The 16,269-nt window shown below is 50.3% G+C and overlaps 1 protein-coding gene across 2 annotated transcripts in view; it reads left to right on the top strand.

Annotated features, from left to right (window-relative positions):
• The window catches only part of PHB1 (prohibitin 1), a 264,555-nt gene that overhangs the window by 139,221 nt on the left and 109,065 nt on the right, over window positions 1–16,269 (top strand). The window contains exon 1 of one of the 2 annotated variants that reach the window (XM_060133540.1): window positions 456–466. The exons of the other annotated variant lie outside the window; for it this stretch is intronic. The gene's annotated coding sequence lies outside the window, so the exon portion shown is untranslated. Of the gene's footprint in view, window positions 1–455; window positions 467–16,269 lie in introns of those variants that run through there. 2 annotated transcript variants of the gene reach the window in all.

Raw genomic sequence — 16,269 nt, forward strand, 5'->3', positions numbered from 1 at the left:
CACTAGCGCGGGAGTTGGAGACGGCTCGGGTGTGTCTCTGCCTGGAGCACGCTGGCCCTGCTGTCGCCCGAGCAGTGGCTGGCGGCCCTGTCTGAGCGCTTACCGTGGCCCCCGTGGGTCTAGGCCCGTTTCTTTGCACGAAATGCATCTTTCTTCCTCTGAGCCCCAGGGAGGCAGCTCCGACATTCACTCCATCTGACACACAGGTCAGCAGAGACCTCGGTATCTTGCCTGGGGACACGCTGTCAGTGGGTGGGGGACTGTGTCGGGAGCCCAGGCTTCACCCGCTGCATGTGCCTCGTCCAGAACAAGGGGACGCCCTCAGGACACCAAGGCTCTGGGGCCTCCTCCAGACCCTGCCTCCGCCACTTCTGCTCCTGCCTTTCCTGGACGCATTTCCTGTTTCTCTGCTTGGAGATCAAGGGGGAGCAGATGGACAGCAGTGACCAAGTCAGAGAGTGGCAGCAAGGTCAGACAGCAGAAAGAACTTCCAGACCCTGGCTCCTTGGGGACAAGACCCGTGTCTTGTTTCTAGGAAAATGAATGAAGCTGCCCCCAGGGAGCAGGGAAAGATTCCCCTTGTCCAGCCAGGAGTCTGCTGGGTTGGCCGAGGGGTGGGGACATCCGGCTGGAGGCAGGGGCATGGCAGAGATGAGTGTATTGGGGACTGCTTGGAGCCCTGCTGGGAGAGAAGGGGTTAAGCCCCCCCCCCCCGCCAGCCTGCTTGCTCAGGCCTCTGACCGGGGTGTATGCTTTGGCTCAGGGAGCCATATCTGTTTGTCTGAGGTGTCCCCTTTTTGTCCTCCTTCCCAGGGCTATTGGCAGGCCCACTCTCCCACAGGCCGGCCAGCTGTGCAGCTGTCCGGGGCTGTGTCTGGGGCGATGGGGCGTGAGAACATCTGGGGCTGGGTGTGTCGAGCAGCGAGGCAGTGGGGCAGGGCCCCTGGGCCTGCTGTGGTCACACAGAGGGTCTCCCACCGCTCTGGGGGACACACCACTGTACCCCCCGGGCAGGAGAGCCCACACGGGATTTTCCTTCTCAGGGTGTGAAGGCAGAGGGAGGGTGCTGTCTGGGCTAGGCGCACGGGAGGGCCACATGCTGATAGCCTTTGCTATTAGAGAGGATGTGATCTGGGGACAGGAAGGCTGCTTTCAGGCTGAATCCGGGGGCACTCTCCTGTTTCCTCCTTTCTCTGCTGGGGTGTGATATACCGGCCACCTTCACCCCCCCCCAGGCCTCCTTGGACTCACCAGACTAGGTCGGAACCCAGATCTACGCTCATACAATACCCTCTTCTCTCCTCCGACCTCATGTTCCAGATGGAATTGATGATTTGGTTGATGTCTGTGTCCCTGACTCGTCTCGCAGATCCCCGAAATCCCCTCTCTGCTGATTCAGTATTGCATTCACAGCGCCAAACTGTGATCGTCTGGCTCGTAGTGGGGGCTCAGTTTAGAGAGGGGGACGGGCCTCCCCGGCTGTGTCCATGGCAGGATAGCGTGTCTTTCCCCGGCTCACAGAAGTTCACGTTCATGGCTCCCCATCGCCGCCCCAGCCTGCCGTGCTCAGCCCTCCTGCATCTGCCTTCTAGCCTGGTCCTTCCATCTAAAGCCTTGTGGTCGGTCAACAGCCACACGGTTCCCCAAATTCACCTCGGTCAGGTTGTCCCTCAGCGAGAGCAGCCCTTTCCCTACCCACTCCCAACCCTGGTTGCCTTCAAAATCCCACCAGCCTCAGCTCAGAGCACCCCTCCCTTCGGAAGCTTTCCTGGACTCTCCTAAAGGTCTAAAGTGACTTCTTTATGGGGTTGGCCTCACCCTTGAGGATGGGGGTCCCAGCCTCCCCACCTGACCCTACCCCCCCTACCCCCCGCATGCCTCGTGCCCACTTGCAGCTCTTTGCTGACTGGAAAGCAAAAAAAGAAGAGTCCATACTGGCCCCTGCCCAGGCTCTCACTGCCACAGTCCAGAGATGGCAGAGCTTTGAGGAAGGAGGGTGGCCACGTTATAAAGACCCTCAGTGGGTGGCATGGGCAGAGGCAAGGCTAAGGGGACATCCCGTGAGTCAAACCCTTGCGTATAATCCCTTCCCCATGAGCATGGTCAGAACCTGTGACTTGCTTCTAGCCAATAGAATATGACGAACACGGAGGGGTTTTGCAGCTGTAGTTAGGTCCCAAATCTTTTGATTGTGAGTTCTCCAAAGGGAGCTGATTCTGGGTGGGCCTGGCTTAATCAGATAAAAGCTCTTAAAAGGGAGAATGAAGCCCTCCCTGAGGTCAGAGAGATTCTCTTGTTGGTCTTTCTTGAAGAAGTAACCTGCCCTGTAGTGAGAGGGCCTGGGAGAGGGCCACCTGGCAAAGAACTGTGGGCAGCCTCTGGGAGCTGAGAGCAGCCTCCGGCTGGCAGCCAGGAAGAAAACTGGAACCTCAGTCCTGCAGCCTTAGGAGCTGAACTCTGCCAACAGCCTTGCGAGCTCGGAAGACACCAAACCCAGGAAGGAATGCAGCCTGACCGACCCCTCGACTGCAGCCTGTGAGACCCAAGCGGAGCATCCAGCTAAGCTGGACCCAGACTCTGACCCATGGAAACTGTGAGCTAATAAACGGGCATCGTTTTCGGTTGCCGAATTGTGGCACTTGTTACTCAGCGACTAGCCCAGGTGGGCTTGAGAACAACGAGGCTCAGGGAGAATGCTGGGGGGAGGGTCATGGGCTATGAGAGAACCTGGAGGAGAGGGGGCTGAATTCAGGCCTTCACATCCCACCTGCCGCTGGTTTTAGCCGGCCCAGTCCCCACCCACCTCCACCTCCAGACCTGGCCTGGCTGAATCGGGTGCTTGGTCCGGTGATCTATGTGGAATCCAACTGGTCTCAGTGGGGGCCTCGGCGGGAGGTGGGGGGGGGCGGTGTACATAGTTTGAGGGTCCTAGTGTCTCTGGGTCTCCTTGAACTCAGACCAAAGTTGGCATAAGGATAACTGTATCCCAAATACCCTCCCAACCCTAACACCAACTGCAAGGCCCCAAATTACCACAGAGGCAGGTGAAACACGGATCCTCCCCCCGTCACCCCCTACTGAGCCCTGGCGCCCACCTGTGGCCCAGACGCCCCGGAGCAGACAGCTGCTACTCCCTCAGCTCTGCTACTGTCGTTGGGACCAGGCAGAATTTGGGGGGAAGAGTTCCCAGCCTCCATGGTGGGTCGGCAGCTGGGGCTCCAGATGTGGGGGAGCCCCAAGCCTAGGGATAGCGTTACACCCAAGTGGCTAGTCTGCTTTCCCAGGAGGGATGTCTGGGATTTGAGAATCTGGGAGGGGGCTACTTCTTACTCTCCCCTGCCCCCAGCTCTGCTCCTAGGCCCCCTCCTGGGTATGGGTAACTTGGAATCAGCTAAACACAGGGTTTAGCAACTGGGCCTGGGTCCCCAACCAATAGGCGTGCAAACCACCACCCCCTTTGGGTCTTTCCTGCCCCTGAAGGGAACCTGAACCAGATGTCCCCAGACCTTTCCGGAAGCCTCCAGCCAGAGCAGCTGTGAGAGGAGGCTGAGCCCCTCTCCAAGCCCTTCCTTTTGTCCACAGTGAATGCGCCAGGATTTGGTTTCTCCACTCACATCCCCTCCCTGCCCCCTGGCCCAGGGCTCCCATCCATCCTGTCTCGGTCTGGGCCTCTCCAGGATGCAAAGAGGCCATCTCAAGTTCCGTTGTTAGGGCGCCTGCCCTTTGATCTGTCCCCTCCTCCTGCCCCAGGGACCCCGAGGTGCCCCAGAGAAAGCTCCGTCCGGGGACAGCACCCAGAGATAAGACCTGGGGTGGGGGGGAGCCCAGGGCACGACAGCACCCAGAGATAAGACCTGGGATGGGGGGAGCCCAGGGCACGACAGCACCCAGAGATAAGACCTGGGGTGGGGGGGAGCCCAGGGCACGACAGCACCCAGAGATAAGACCTGGGATGGGGGGGAGCCCAGGGCACGGCAGACTTTAAAGGGATGCTGACAGCGGCCCCCTCCCAAACGTACCTCTGCCTGCCTACCTGGGCTCCTTCCCTCCACGCTTGCCTGTGCTCTCCCCAGGCCTCGACTCCCCAGGCACTCTTGGGTGAAAGATGTCCGTGGCCTTTCAGAATGGAATCCCAGACCACCTGCTGCCAAAGAATCAGCTGGGACTCAGAGGCCCAGCCCAACTGAATCCAATCTCCATCTCCCGTAGGGGGCAGGGGGCTGGGCTTCTGAATGTTCAGCAAGTTGCCAGGTTGACACTACAGGCCACAACAGTTCTGACCCCCAGAATCTTCAGGGGCACAAGAAGGTATCTCCCATGAGACACCGCCTCTGCTCCCCTGCTCTTGGCACCACGTGGGGCACCAGGCGGGAGCTCTGGGCTCCTGGGAGGCCTCCAAGGCTAAGCCTCTCACATAACAGGGGCTCCACTCAGCCTTCTGGAGGGAAGAGGCCCTTCTGGGCCCAGGAAAACCCAGTTGTTCCCACTTTTCTGCTACTCCTGGGAGCTGTGAACCTCCAGCAGGGTCCCTTGACCTAGGCCCCTGCAAGCCCCTCTCTCCCCTCTTTATCTTTCTTGTCGGGCTCTCAGAGCAGGGCAAGTTGCAAGCAGATCAGAGTTTGAGCTCCTGGGTCACACAGAGCCAGATTCAGCCGTGGCTTTACCATGCACCAGCTTGTGCCCCAGGGTGATTCACTGGGCCTCCCGGGGTCTCCTTTCCTCAGCTCCACCCTGGATCCCACGCCTCTTCCATCTGCTCTTCTATAGCCATGTGACTTTCTCTCCCTTGCTCCCCTTTCTCTCTTCTGTTTCCTACTGGCATGAGCCCCCAAACCCTGCCCTGCAGTCCCCCTCCATGCCCAGCACATTTCATTCTGCCTAACATGTCCTCACCCTCCTGCACGCTGGCAGGGTCGTCTTAGACTCAGCAAGGAGGCATGTGTGGAGAGGGAGATCATCAGAAGTCTTGATAAACGGCAAGATTTTTTTTTTTTGGTGTGCCGCGCGGCATGTGGGATGGGATCGAACCCGTGCCCCCTGCAGTGGAAGCATGGAGTCTTAACCACTGGACCGCCAGGGAAGTCCCAGATAAATGGCAAGATTTAAAGATGGCATAACAGGGATTGTGTTCGCCCACCTTCTCCAAACAACCCAAAACACCGGACAGGATATGTGAAACAATGTTGTCAAGGCGCTGGACATCAGGCGGTGAAGGCAGTAATCCCTGAGAGATAGGAAACTGGGCCCTGAGTTTCCCCAGCTCCTGCCTGGGGAGGGTTTTCAGGTTGTGCACGGGGAGAGACTGAGGCAGAGCCTGAGGGGCTCCTGCAGAGGAGGAGTGGAGGTGAGTCCAGGGAGACCAAGGAGTCTAGAGTTAACAGGAAATGGTACCTGAGAGGAGAGACCTGCTCAGAGGTCACCCCCAGATCTGCAGAGGAGACCCCTCAGGTGTTCCGCAGAGAACCGATCAGCGCATGTGGGTGAGAAAACCACCCCTGGCCAGGAAAGACAATCCAAAAGGATTAGAGAGCAGTGTCCGTCAAGGAATAGTGCCTGTTCCCACCAGCCAGACTGGAAAAAGCCATAATTCATGCAGCATTGGGTAGACTACCAAGGAAGGTGTTACTTCAGTGATGGGGAATGATTAGACTGAGTACCGCTCTGGAACAAAGTTGGAGATCTAATGCTACCTGATTTCAAGACTTAATTATAAAGCTGTAGTAATCAAGACAATATAGTATTGGCACAGAGATAGACAAATAGATCAATGGAACAGAACAGAGTCCAGAAATAACCCACACATATATGGGCAACTGATTCTTAATAAAGGTACAGAGGGAATTCAGTGGAGAAAGTGTCATCTTTGCAAGAAATGGTGCTGGAATGATTAGACGGTTCTATGCCAAAAAACCCCCAAGCCAAAACCCAAAAATCTTTTTTTTTTTTTTTTTTTTTTTTTGTGGTACGCGGGCCTCTCACTGTTGTGGCCTCTCCCGTTGCGGAGCACAGGCTCCAGACGTGCAGGCTCAGCGGCCATGGGTCACGGGCCCAGCCGCTCCGCGGCATGTGGGATCTTCCCGGACCGGGGCACGAACCCGTGTCCCCTGCATTGGCAGGCGGACTCTCAACCACTGCGCCACCAGGGAAGCCCCACCCAAAATCTTTGACTCATATGATACATCACATACAAAATAAACTCAAAATCTGTCATAGACCTGAACGTAAAATTATAAAACTTCTAGAAGAAAATGAAAGATTTTTATTATATTGATAAAATATTAATTATTAATATTAATAAAATATAATTCATTTTATAACCTTGAGTTAGGCAAACATTTCTGGGATATGACACCAAAACCAGGATTCATAAAAGAACAAGTTGATACATTGGACTTCACCAAAATAAAATTCTTCTTTTCAGGAGATACTGTTAAGAGAATGAAAAGACAAGTCACAGACTGGGAAAAATTATTGGCAAAACACATTTCTAAAAAAGGACTTGCATCCAAAATATATAAAGAACGCTTAAAACTTGACAGTAAGAAAACAAGCCAACCAATTAAGAAATGGCAAATGATAAGGACAGACACCTTCCCAAAGAAAATACATAGATGGCAAATAAGTATATGAAAACACACTCAACATCATTTGTCATTAGGAAATTGCAAATTAAAACACAAATGGTATATCTATTAGAATGGCTAAAATTTAAAAAACTGACAGTACCAACTGCTGGCAAGGATATGGAACAATAGGAAGTCTCATTCAGCGCTGGTCGGATTGCAAAGTGGTACAGCCACTTTGGAAGACAGTATAGCAGTTTTATACAAAGCTAAATATATGATCCAGCAATCACCCTTCTACGTATTTACCCAGTTGATTTGAAAACTTTATGTCCACACAAAGAGCTACATGAAAATGTTTTTAGCAACTTTATTTATAATTTCCAAAAACTGGAAGCTATCAAGATGTTTCGGTGAGTTGATGGATAACAAACCGTGTACATCTATTCGGGGGAATATTATTCAGTGATGAAAGAAAAGTCATGGATGAATTTTAAATGCATATTTTTAAGTCAAAAAAGCCCATCTGAAAAGGCTACATATTGTATGATTCCAATTATATGATTCTGGAAAGGCAAAACTATAGTGATAGTAAAAAGATCAATGTTTGCAAGGAGTTTGTGAGGAGGAAGGAAGGGTTGAATAGGTGAAGCACAGGGGATTTTGTTTTAGGATAGTGATACTGTAATTCTGGACACATGACACTATGCATTTATCAAAACCCATATTACCTTACAGCACAAAGAGTGAACTGTAATGCATACAAATTTACAAAATCATCTAGGAAGTTGAGAGCTCTCAGGAAATTGTTACTGAACCAAACTTGGGTCCACTCCTCCACGTGCAGCAAAATCAATTTACTGACACCATGTTGTGGTAAAGGAAAGTGCAGTGTTTATTGCAGGCGCCAAGCAGAGTCCAGGCAGCTAGTGCTCAAAAGACCTGAACTCCCCAATGGCTTCCAGGGAAAGGTTTTAATTTTGTTATTTTTATTTTTAAAATATCTATTTATTTATTTGTTTGTTTGTTTGTTTGTTTAGGTTGTACCGGGAATTAGTTGTGGTGTGCGGGATCTTTAGTTGTGGCATGCAGACTTCTTAGTTGTGGCATGCAGACTTCTTAGTTGTGGCATACAGACTTCTCAGTTGCAGCATGCATGCCGGATCTAAGTTCTCTGACCAGGGATCAAACCCAGGCCCCCTGCACTGGGAGCGTGGGGTCTTACCCACTGGACCACCAGGGAAGTCCCTCAGGGAAAGGTTTTTAAAGACAGGCTGAGGGAGGGGGTTGTGGGTGTGTGATCAACTCTTGGGCATTTTTCTGATTGGTTGGTGGTGAGGTAATCAGGAGTCAACATCATCAACCTTCTAGTTCCTTCTAGTTCCAACCAGTCTGGGTCTATGGCTTGTGGGCAGCATACAGTTAACTTTTTCCGCCTGGTTTCAGCATCTGCAAAACTGCTGAAGGATATGGCTCAGAATATTGTCTATAGCCCTTTAGGAGGAAATAAGAGTCCTTGATTTTGTTTAATGGCAAAACTATTATTATTTTGTCTTGCTTGACTGTTTTCCTTTCTTTCTGCATTTTCTCACATTTCTGATTAAACTTATTCTTTGGAACTTGGGGAAGGCCTAGGAGGCTAAACAAGAGGCAGGCAGAGGACATGGGAGGGGGTCTGTCCTGGGAAGGCCCCACAGGGTCCTGCTCAGTTACAAAAGAACGCAGATTGTGACAAAATAATCTATTACAAATGTATGAAACAACCCACTAAAGGAGATGGGGAGAAAGAGTTCTGGGAAATATGGGAATGAGTTTCATGTGTAAGACTAAAGTCAGAAGAAACTGTACATTAGCACTGGTTCTAGTTGATAAAGTTATTTTCTGGAGGGGTACGGGTTCACAATTCTGATACTGGTACGTATGTATACTGGAATTGAGCAACTAAATAAATGGGTAGTGATTGTAGGAGCCGGGTTTCTTACTGTGTAGTGGTATAGGTGAGCAAGGAGAGGAGGCTAGAATGACAGAACAATTTGTGGATTAGAGTTGGAGCCATTAGTATAAACTCATGTTTAGCTTAAATAGATACAGATGGTTATATATAGAAATATTTACAGACATATCTATATACATGGGTTAGTATACATATATTTCTTTGCTATGTCAACTGAGAGGGCCCAGAAGAAACCACACCCATTAGAAATGAGCACACTTAGACACAGACCTACTAGAGAACGGACTTGAGGATATGGGGAGGGGGAAGGGGAAGCTGGGACAAAGTGAGAGAGTGGCATGGACATATATACACTAGCAAACGTAAATAGATAGCTAGTGGGAAGCAGCCGCATAGCACAGGGAGATCAGCTCGGTGCTTTGTGACCACCTGGGGGGGGATAGGGAGGGTGGGAGGGAGGGAGACGCAAGAGGGAAGAGATATGGGAACATATGTATATGTATAACTGATTCACTTTGTTATAAAGCAGAAACTAACACACCATTGTAAAGCAATTATGCTCCAATAAAGATGTTACCAAAAAAAGAAAAGGAGCACGCTTCATGTCCAGATCTTGGTTTCTAATACCATTCTCCAATAAAAGGAACTGGGGATTCTTAGAAAAATGATTGCTTTTAGAACTTGGGCAGGAAATACACAAGATGAGCCTGAAGAAGCTTCTAGTGCCAGAGGTAAGAAAATGCTCAAACAAAACAAATAAACAACCTCCCCACACACACAGTCATGAAGATATGTCAAAGGAACACAGGACCTAACTGAAAGAGCTCCCAATGGCCAAAGCTGGAATAATTTGCACAACAAAATCAGTGAAGTAGTATTGGATTATAACTCAATGTATAAAATATCAATAAATATCCATGAGTCCATACTGATATAAATAAATTATTGAGTAAGTAAATAAATGGGGGAGAATAGACAAATCTCTCATGCAGAAGAAGTCTAAATAACATATACCCTACTCTTGAGGTAGAGCATAGTTTCCCATCCCTTAAGTGTGAGCTCCTTCCAGAAAGTGCAGTATGAAAAGGTGGGGGGGAATGTGTAATTTTACAGTAGAAACACATGACAAACATTACCTCAGCTAGGTGATCAAGGTTAACATCCCAGTGATAAGTAACGCTAGTATTATGTACTCTTGATACAATGTGATAAAAATGGCACTCCCCCCACAAACCCATAACCCCTGTCTAATCATGAAAAAAACATTAGACAAATCCCAGTGGAGGGACATTCTACGGAATACTTGACCAGTACTCCTCAAACTCTCAAGGTTATTAATACAAGGCAAGTCTGAGAAGTTGTTACAGCCTAAGAAAACTAAGGAGACTAATGTAGTGTCATGGATGGGATATTGAAACAGAAAAAGGACATTAAATAAAAAGTAAGGAAATCTGAATAAAGTATGGGCCTTAATATTAATGTAGCAATATTGGTTTATTAATTGTAACAAATGTTACAAATATTAATGTACCAGGGGTGTGGGATATGTGGGAACTCTCTGCACTATTTTTCTGTAAATGTAACACTATTCTAAAATTAAAAGCTTATTTTTTTTTAATTATGTGTTTTATTTATTTATTTTTGGCTGCATTAGATCTTCGTTGCAGTGTGCGGGCTTCTCATCGCGGTGGCTTCTCTTGTTGTAGAGCACAGGCTGTAGGCACGCGGGCTTCAGTAGTTGTGGCTCATGGGCTCTAGAGGGCAGGCTTGGTAGTTGTGGTGCACGGGCTTAGCTGCTCCGCGGCATGTGGGATCTTCCCGGACCAGGGATCGAACCTGTGTCCCCTGCATTGGCAGGCGGATTCTTAACCACTGCAAAAGTTTATTTTTTTTAAAGACAAGAAAATATTTCTAAAGCCTATATCTCATAAAGGACTTGAATCTAGAAATACATAAAGAACTCTCAAAACAGTAAGAAAACAAATAGCTAGTGGGAAGCAGCCGCATAGCACCAATAAAAAAGTGGGCAAAAGATTTGAAGAGATATTTTTTTAAGGAAGATATATAGATGGAAAATAAGCACATGAAAAGATGCTTAACAATATTAGTCATTAGGGAAATGCAAATTAAAACTACCATGAGATACCACAACTTACCTATTAATGGCTAAAATTTTAGAATTAGAAACTGATTATACTAAGTGTCAGCAAGGATATGGAGGAATTGGGACTCTCATACACGGTTAAGGGAATGTAAAATGGTACAATCACTTTGGAAAACTGACAGTTTCTTAAAAGTTAAGTATACACCTACCATATGATCCAGCCATTCCACTCTGACGTGTCTATCAAGAGAAAAGAGAATATAAAAAGATATACAGGGCTTCCCTGGTGGCGCATTGGTTAAGAATCTGCCTGCCAGTGCAGGGGACACAGGTTCGAGCCCTGGTCCAGGAAGATCCCACGTGCTGTGGAACAGCTAAGCCCATGCTTCACAACAAGAGAAGGCACCGCAATGGGAAGCTTGTGCACAGCAATGAAGAGTAGCCCCCGCTCACTGCAACTAGAGAAAGCCGCACACAGCAATGAAGACCCAACGCAGCCTAAATAAATAAATAAAAGAATAAACTATTAATTAATTAATTAATTTAAAAAAAGGTATACAAAGACTTACACATGGAAGTTCACAGCAGTTTTACTTGTAGTAGCCAAAATCTGGAGACAACACAAATGTTTCATTCAACAATTGAGTGGATAAACAAACTGTAGTACAATGCAATATTATACTGCAATAAAACGGAATAAACTACTGATACTGCCAACAACATGTATGAACCTCAAAATAATTATTCTGAGTGAAAGGAGCCAGACCAAAAAACAAGCAAGCAAAAAACCTGGCACATGCTAGATGATCCCATTTATAGAAAACTCTAGAAAACAGAAACTAACCTATGGTAACAGAAAGCAGATCAGTAACTGCACTGGGGGTAACGGGAAGGAGGGATTTAAAAGAGCAAAAGGAGGACTTCCCTGGTGGTGCAGTGGTTGGGAGTCCGCCTGCCAGTGCGGGCGATAAGGGTTCAAGCCCTGGTCCCGGAAGATCCCACATGCCGCGGGGCAGCTGGGCCCGTGCACCACAGCTACTGAGCCTGTGCTGTAGAGCCCGTGAGCCACAGCTACTGAGTCCGTGGGCCACAACTGCTGAAGCCCGTGTGCCTAGAGCCCGTGCTCTGCAACAAGAGAAACCACCGCAATGAGAAGCCCGCGCACGGTAACGAAGAGTAGCCCCTGCTCGCTGCAACTAGAGAAAGCCCGCACACAGCAACGAAGACCCAACGCAGCCAAAAATAAATAAATAAATAAATTTAGAAAAAGATATATATTAAAAAAAGAAAAAAAGAGCATAAGGAAACTTTTAGGGGTGATGGATACATTCTCTATCCTGATTATGGTGAGAGTTCACAGTTGTATACATATGTCAAAACTATCCAGTTGCATACTTTAAAATATGTGCAGTTTATTATATGTCAATTATACCTCAATAAAGAAAAAAATTTAAAGAAAACCAAAAAAAATTCTTCAGTTGAAATTTATAATGAAAATTATTTAAACACTTATAATTTAACTAAGCAATATATGCATACGGTTAAAAAATTAAACAGAAGAGATTAAAGAGAAAAACAATTCTCGCTGTCCCAATCTGAGGTCCTCCTCTCCGTTTTTTTTTTTTTTTTTGCGATACGCGGGCCTCTCACTGTTGTGGCCTCTCCCGTTGCGGAGCAACAGGCTCCGGACACGCAGGCTCAGCGGCCATGGCTCACGGGCCCAGCCGCTCAGCGGCATGTGGGATCTTCCCGGACCGGGGCACGAACTCGTGTCCCCTGCATCGGCAGGCGGACTCTCAACCACTGCTCCACCAGGGAAGCCCTAAAACTGCTTTTTGAATTATATACGTATATATATTAAAAAACAATACAGAGCTCTGAGGGAGGAACTTTTGTTATTGTTGCTTTGGTTTTGGAGGGGTGATGTAGATAAAGAACGAATTCTTGTTGCATTTTGAGCACGTTGAGCTGGAGGTATGAGTAGAACATGCAAAAGGCAGTGTTTACAGGCAACCAGAAAGCTGAGGAAATCAGGAGACAGATGGTGCTGAGGTAACAGACTTGGGAGCCATTTAGAGTGGGGACGTGAGCCAGGAAGACAGCAGGGCTAGAGAGAATAAAAGGCCCAGAAGGGGACCCAGTGCTTTGGTCCTGGGGCAGTCATTGGGCAGAGGAGCAGGTGGAGAGGTAGCTGTGTCCTGGCAGCTCAGGGGGCACAGCGTTTCGGGGGCAACCAGGCCCTTGGAGCACAGGGGCAGGGAGGCTGGGAGAGTGAAGCCTGGGAGCGCCCACGGGGTCCCACAAGGAGGGAGGCCAGCTTGGGGCGGGACGGGGGTGGGGAGGTGGAAGTCAGCAGGGTTGGTTGAGGGTGGGAGGGAGGAGGCGGTGAACTTCTTTCTCCCAGCATCTGGAGTCGGGGAAGGCGAGAGGACAGAGGCTTGAGAGGGTGGCGGGCTCAGAGAAGGTGTCCTAGGATGCGGGAAGCGGGAGCGTGTTTATAGACTGAGGGGACAGACTCCGAGAGAACCCAGAGCACAGGTGGAGGGGCTTCTTCGGGCTCGTTTCCATATATCGTAGAAAAAGTCTTACTCCAACTCTTAAAAACATTTTGGGGGTTAAATACCCATAATTCCACCTTTCAACTTGCTCAACGATTCAGTTTTAGTCTGATGTAAAGAAGTTTTTCCCGGCAGAGAGAGAAGGGGGCTCCAAGGAGGTCCCGTCCCAAAACCTCTCTTCTCAGAGACAGTAGCCTAGGGGGCCGGGTGGGGGAAGACTGGGCGCTGAAGACTCCAACAGCCGCAGGGGATTTAACGTCGAATTCATCCCAAGTGAAAAACAACATTGCCGGGACCGCCCCTTCTCCAGGCACCTCTGAACCCGCGCCTGGAGGGGGCGGGGAGGACCTTGTGCGTGGGGCCCCGCGCGTGGGGGAGGCCGGGCTCTAATTGAATCCAGGGGCCTCGAGACCCAGGCCAATGGCTTTTCCCGGCCTAATTAGAAGGATTTTTTTGTTTTTTTTTTAACCCAGTTAACAAATCCATATGGTCTGCGATTCATTTCTCAGGATCTTTACCCTCCTGAAGTCGTAAATGTCGAGGGCGTTTTAGCACCCGAGGATTGGGAAGGGGGAGGGCCCACAGGCCTAGTTTTCCCGGCTGGAGCCTCCGGAGCCGGGTCCAGGAGGAGGCCCTCCAGCACCGGGGTCCTACCCTCCCCCAGCCGCTCAGCCACCCTGCTCCATGGGCCAGTCCTGGCAGGCGCCTCCGCCCCCACCCACGCCGGCCGCTGGGTCTCCCCAGGCCTTTCCTCCGGCCAAAAATTCCCGGCCCAGCCCTTCTTGCGAGCCCGTTTCGGCTCACACAGGTCGCCATCCCTCTGCCCACCCCACCCCTGCCCGGCATCGAGGCCCACTGCTCTTCCTCTCTCTGCCGACTCCAAGTGCGACCTGTTTCTGCCATCAGATTGGGAACTGACTAGAGACCAGAATCATGCCTTTCCCATCACTCTGGGGCCTTCTTAACAGTTGTTGCCAGGAATTTTTGTCTGCTCCAAATTGCAGAAGACACCGAGGTTAGACCTGAGGCGGGCAGAAGGGAGAGTGCGGCCCTTTGCTATTTATATAGGGATGGCCCTGGGTGCCAGAAAGACTGGAACCTGGGAGCCAGACCCCGGAGTCGCCTTCCACAGGCATCACTGGCTGGCGCACGGCCACCCCGCCCCCCCCGCCCCCCCCCCCCCCCCCCCCCCCCCCCCCCGCCAAGGGCCTCAGGTCCTCCTCATCAGAGCCAAGGCAGGGAGGGAGGGAGACTAGGGGTTTGTTGAAAAAAACAGGAACGAGGAGGCCCTTCTGGCCAGTGGCCAGTGACCTTGCTCAGGGCCTCCAAAGCTAGGAGATGACTTTCGGAGACCTAGTGAGGCAGGAGATAGATGGGCTCCAGGTTAGACATTTACAAATGGCCTCCTTGCTTACATCTCCTGCGGCAGGAAAAAAGTGGGCCTCAGGCCAGACACTTACAAACTAGCCTCCTGTTTGCATTTCCTGAGACGGGAGATAGGTGGGCTCCAGGTAGGTATTTGCAATCAGCCTCCTGTTTACTCTCCGAAATGGAATTAACAACAGGAACAGGGTAAACACCCAGGCTTTGTCTCCTGTGGACACCTTAAGATAACAGCCACGGCAGGAACAAAGAGGGGCTAAACCTTGTCTGAGTAAAGGATCAAGAGATCACCTACCACCCCCCCACCTTGGGGCAAGGGAGACACTACAAATGCGCAAAAAAGTCTCCTTGGGGGGTCAAAAATCAGGGCACGCCAGGCCATAATGAGTCTTGCTTTTCCCAGATGCCTTTGCGGCGAGATCCACCTTGGCTGACAGGTGTGTGTGCACCTGGGGTGGTGGGGTGGGTCCTGAGTCAAATTAGCCGGGGGGGGGGGGGGCGGGGGGGGGGGGACAATGACAAAACAAGACAATTGGCCAGAGGGAAGACAAAGACCCAGAAAACTTCCCCTTTATAAAGGATTTAAACTTCCCAAAGGCATGACTCTGTCAGAGTTTGCCCGTGTGTGTGTGTGTGTGTGTGTGTGTGTGTGTGTGTGTGTGTGTGTGTGTTTCCCCACGTACTCTGCTTTTCCAATAAATGTTTTACTTTTCTCGTTACCTTCCACCTCCTAGTCAGAATTCATTCCTTTTTTTTTTTTTGCGGTACGCGGGCTTCACACTATTGTGGCCTCTCTCGTTGCGGAGCACAGGTTCTGGACGTGCAGGCTCAGCGGCCATGGCTCACTGGCCCAGCCACTCCGCGGCATGTGGGATCTTCCCGGACCGGAGGGCCAACCCGTGTCCCCTGCATCGGCAGGCGGACTCTCGACCACTGCGCCACCAGGGAAGCCCTGAATTCATTCTTGTCAACACAGGCAAGGACTGGAGATTTAGGCCCTAGCCCCTGGCCTCTGAGGTCTAGCTGTTAGGGCTCCTGGTCAGGGAACTAAGATCTTGCTTCCAGCTACCGTTTGCTGCTGCTGCTTACTGTAAAGCTACCACTCACTGCTGCGTGCATCCGAAATCACTAGGAGTGCATGGGTGGGGAGGAAGGAGCCTGCTTTCTGCCCCTGAATCCTCCAGAACTTGCTGGCTTCAGGAGTTCGTTTGTAGAGAATATCTTGCCCTTGAGAACCTGCCCCGCAAAGGGGACTCTGAGAAGAGTCCAGAATAATGGAGGCCCAAGGTCACAGATGGGTTCCCATCTCTGCTGTGCATTCATGGTGTGACTTTATGAGTCACTATATGTCTCTGAGCCTCAGTTTCCTCATCTTTACAATGGGGTGATTGTACTAATAGTTGTTCATCAGGCACAGCGCTGGGTGAGGGGGTAAGAGCCAGTCCCTTGTTCTCAAGGAGCTTACAGTTCAGGTGAAACGAAGAAGGGACTTTAGTAAAACTCTGAAAGAGGTTGGAGTGGGGAATGGAGGGGGAGAGCAGCCCAGAAGGCAGACAGGTGTCTCATGCATTCGTCTCCAGTCCTGTGTCAGCTGCAGCCCAGCTCAGCGATCATCCATGACTTTGCTCGCCCCAACCCTACAGCCTACACCTAGCCCCTGCATGGAGGCCCAGGCTCTGTCTGTCTTGCAGATTGGCGTCTGTGGGT

This window comes from Lagenorhynchus albirostris, chromosome 20, assembly GCF_949774975.1.
Source record: "Lagenorhynchus albirostris chromosome 20, mLagAlb1.1, whole genome shotgun sequence".
Classification (NCBI taxonomy): domain Eukaryota; kingdom Metazoa; phylum Chordata; class Mammalia; order Artiodactyla; family Delphinidae; genus Lagenorhynchus; species Lagenorhynchus albirostris.